At 37.1% G+C, this 4,595-nt stretch overlaps 1 pseudogene; it reads right to left on the bottom strand.

The window, feature by feature from the left end:
- Window positions 1–1,265: 1,265 nt before the first annotated feature.
- On the bottom strand, window positions 1,266–4,074 carry LOC143583513 (G-type lectin S-receptor-like serine/threonine-protein kinase SD2-5; annotated as a pseudogene).
- Between the last annotated feature and the right edge of the window lie 521 nt (window positions 4,075–4,595).

Genomic DNA, 4,595 nt, shown 5'->3' with positions numbered 1-4,595 from the left:
ATTGGGCCGATATAATGAAAGCCTATCATGACATGCCTTCACCTATATAAGGTGAAGCATGCACAGACTAGAACCAACATTTTGCCAATCTCATATCTTATCTTCTCACCTACTCTCATCTCTTCTCTTAACCTTCCTCTTCGGGAAATAATACAAACCAAAAAAGATCCGAGATATCAGTTCTCTACTAGTGATTTCCGCTAGCTAGTAGTGAGATTGATCCAAAGAACTTTAGTTGTTTAATCCGTGTAAGACCAATAATTTGTGACTTGCGACATCAATATGGCGAAACCTGTAATATGCTTATGGTCAAGATAATAATTAAAGTGGGCGAGAAATCCAGATACGAGACGAGAGCTTCAGTGCACGCGATTGGCTTCAACGGGAGAAAGCTTCTAGAAGAAACATGTTAGGAAATAAATATGACATTTGTTGTCTTTGTATGTGTGTTTGTGTGATGTTTTCACCCACCCAATTAAGGGGAGCTCACATTGGGTGAGGTCGGTTCTTTGATCAATATAAATCTTTTAGCCGACAACGAGATCGTTCACTATCCTTATTATGTTTACATTATTTTGTTCGGTTGTTTGAATTCACTACAACCGTGTCGACACGTTTATCGAGAGCAAACCGTTCAGTGTTCGTTTTGGGACCTACAATCCGTTCTAAGGACCTACACATTTTTATACAGGCCAACCCAAACCCGGCCCGTTTTTTAAACGGGACATGTTAGTCACCCGAACACAACCCATTTTTTAAACGGGTCATGTTTATCAACCCAAAACCTTATTTTTCATGTTAAGTCTGCGTCGTGTTTTGGGTCATATCAACAGTTGCCGCCCTTATCAAAAACTCAGACAACTAAAGAGGTAATGGAACAACAAATAATCTTTTTCATTGCAATACACTACTTAAATGAACCAGAAAGTTAAAACTCCAAGCAAACTACCATCAATCAAAGTTAAATGACCCAAAGGCTACTACTTCAACGGTTCCCAACATCTTATTCCATAGCTCTTTATCATAAAGATAAGACTTATTCAAAAAAACAGTAACAAACTAAACATCTTTGGTCTCTACAAAATTACAAATATATACTAGTTGGATCATGAAAAAAATGGGTAACTGTTGATTGATCATAGATGCGGTGCCGCTAACAACCATTTGATCTTTAAATATAAAAACAAGAAAAGAATACCATGAATTACTATTAAAAAAACATTAAGAAAGACTGTAAAAATGATCCACAAGAACCTCATGTCTACTTATCTTGGCCCTGAGAGAAGAGATGATGACAAGCGTATGAAATCTTTCTTGTCTCCAATTGCTGCTTCCTGAATTCTCATTTCCTGAATTCCTAGATCTGTGAATTTGTAATCTAAGTTCGATTCAACAGTCATTCCTCCTTCCAACACCTTTACCACCAAGGGCATTGAAGGTCTTTGCTTAAAATTTGTTTGTAAACACCACGAAGCCACCTTCATCATCTCCACTACTTCAGTTTTGTGTACCTGCATATCTTCGCAGTGTGTGTCCACCATATCTAACAACGTTCCTTGCTCCCAGCATTTCTGTAAAACAAGGAGCAAGTACCAGTTTCTTCTGGCTGAGATTTGTCGAATATTTTCCTGCCACATAAGATCTCCAAAAGAACAATCCCGAAGCTATATACATCCAACTTTTCAGTGATGATTGAGCTCCGCCATTCTGGAGCGATATAGCCAGGTGTTCCTTTTATGGTACTCATCACTTCGGTTAGAGATTTGTCCATGAGCTTAGATAACCCAAAGTCAGATACTTTGGCATTGAAATTGTTGTCTAGAAGTATGTTTTGCGGCTTAATATCAAGATGCACAATTTTTTGCCTGCATTCTTCATGAAGATAGGCTAAACCTTTAGCTATATCAAGAATAATATTATTTCTATGTTCCCATTCGAGTATGTGCTCACGAACACCATGGTAAATCCACCGATCTAATGACCCATTGCTCATGAAGTCATACACAAGAAGTCTTCGTGATTTCCATGTACAATATCCTCTAAGTCTAACCAAATTCACATGGTGAATGCTACCAATTGATTGAACCTCAGCTAGGAATGATTTATCAATGTGTGTGGGACCTTCAAGACATTTTACTGCAATCTTGGTGTGATCTCCTAGAGTCCCTTCGAAAACTGATCCATATCCTCCTTCACCAAGTTTTTTACTAAAATTCTCTGTTGCGGTTTTCAGTTCTTTATAAGAAAACCGATTCGGCATTCCTGAAACTTGACCTAAATACTCTTCCTCCATTTCAGCAACCCTTTTTCGCTTGTGGACTATGTACATAATAACCCCAATGGCCCCAACAAGCAAAAGCATGAAACCTCCGATCGTAGATCCTATAATTGTTGCAAAATGATGTGATCTAACAATCTGGACATTTATGAAAGCTAAAGCATTAATATCATGTGGATTAACATTCCTCATTGTAAATATCTCTGATGGTAAAAAAACATTTTCCATGTGAAGCATTTGAAGTATACTGAAAAAAAAGCTGCTTTGCATGAGCAATTGTTTAGGCATGCTTGTTTGCAAGTCTCCATACTCACCACCTCCATGTCAGCATTAGAGGTGAAGTATTTGACGTTCTCAAGTGTAATAAAATCTTGATCTTTTGTAGAATTACAAGTGAGTGGAGTAATTTCTGAGCAACCCAGATCGGGTTTGCGATCATTTACTCGTCTAAAATATTCTTTGCTGGGACAACTGCATTGTTCATCAGTTGAGCAAATGGAATTTCTTTCACAAATCAAGGGATAACTACACTCATCGAGCGTATTTTCAGTAAGATCGATTACCGTCGTCAATACTTCAAAATTCCATTCATGCACTTTCAAATGCCCATTTCGCTTTAGTTTCAAATACTGAGTTGATGATGCTGGAGGTATGCCAATCACACCATCAGGATCACTTGGCTCGAAAGAATTTATGAAGAATGACAAACTCCCATTCAAGAACCTTAGGTATCCTCTTCTCTTCTTTGTATCGTTGCCATTCACCAACCAACTGTAATAGACTTGAGGTGGGTTTGATTCAACATAAGCAAACAAACCATTATTTGTGACTTGAAGAGAATACATGTCCTTGTGAAGCGACGTATTGGTTACACTAGATATCAGCTTTTGACTTGTAAACAACTTTTGGCCATGTAACAAAGAATTTGTTGGGTAATCAAAAGATTGCCAAACTATTGAGTTCTGGTCATCGAACAACACCAAGTTTCCGGTATCAGTAAGGTTCATGCCAGCAACAGATTTTCCTGTAGTGTTGGTGGCCCAAACTATGCTTCCATCTACATCCTTTAGGACCAATTCTCCAGCTGTAGTGAAATTCAGTATCGCGTTCTTCTGGACAGGATGGTCTTGGTTGGCTGACCATACGGTTCTATATTGCTCAGGGGATTTAGTTATCGGAGAAATGAATATGGCAAAGATGTAAGAGGTACAATCTTCTTCGCAATAAAAGCCACAAGTGAATTGGGCTCTAGTGGCTTTTCTACGGAGAATGGGTTTGACAACCGAGTGATTTGTTGTCCATATAGTGGAAAGATTTGCCGTTGGATAAGATTCGGCAGTAGGTGACAACATGAGAATTAAAAAAATGGCAAAAACGAAACTAGCAACCCGCATGACTGATGATGAACACAGATCAAGAGCCTATGAAGAAAAAATGGCAAAAAGTACACAATATGTTACAAGTCAATGCAACAAATTATACCCAAATATGTTACATGTCAATTCAATGCTATAGTTGCTAACTTGAGCCAATCTTACCGTGTTGTACTGGCCACAAGTTGCTGTTGCAGTTTGAGGCTTTGCGCCAAGCTTACCTACGCGTGTTGGACCGACCACAAGTTGCAGTGAGAAGAACTTCATACATCTAATTAATGTTTCAAACTGCATTCTAGTTTCTTCGCAATTAAAAAGAAATTTTCAACTAGTTATTATTCACTCTATTAAGAAAATGGTAGATAAACAGATAAAGATTAAATAATAAATAAAAAGAAAATAGAAAGGTGCATAAATATTACAAAGAAAAAGATGCATAAAATCATAAAGGTTCGGAAAAATCTCAAAAGTCTACAGAAGATCATAAAAAGTCGACGAGCCTATTTAATTAAATTTGGATTTTACTGCCGTGTATATTAAATATGGTTAGACTATTTGATAAAAAAAAGTCCGAGGACAACATCTTACATTATAATTAAGTATATGGTGATGTGATTTAACTTACGTCATTTGGTACTATTTAAGGGTGTAAATGAGCCCAGACAAGAGACTTCGAGCCCAGCTTTGCTTGTTTCAAGCTTTATTTTTAATTTTTAAAGCTTGACCTAACTCGATGTTGATGCACAAATAGACTCACAACTCATGAATAAGATGTTTGTTGATAGAACTTTCTTAATATTAGAATTAAGAGTGCAAAAAGAACTAATGCTACCGCATGCTATTTATAAAAAAAGCAAACAAACACATGAATGAATAAATAAATAAATAAGCATGTTCCCCAGTCCACACTTTCACATCCCATAAAACTCTGTCAACCTTAGACT

The sequence above is a fragment of the Bidens hawaiensis genome, unplaced genomic scaffold (genome assembly GCF_021521415.1).
Source record: "Bidens hawaiensis isolate Kalapana, Puna unplaced genomic scaffold, B.hawaiensis_p1.1 tig00032442_1, whole genome shotgun sequence".
Lineage (NCBI taxonomy): Eukaryota > Viridiplantae > Streptophyta > Magnoliopsida > Asterales > Asteraceae > Bidens > Bidens hawaiensis.
The sequence above is the reverse complement of the archived record's forward strand: the minus strand, read 5'-3'. Positions and strand labels throughout refer to the sequence as shown.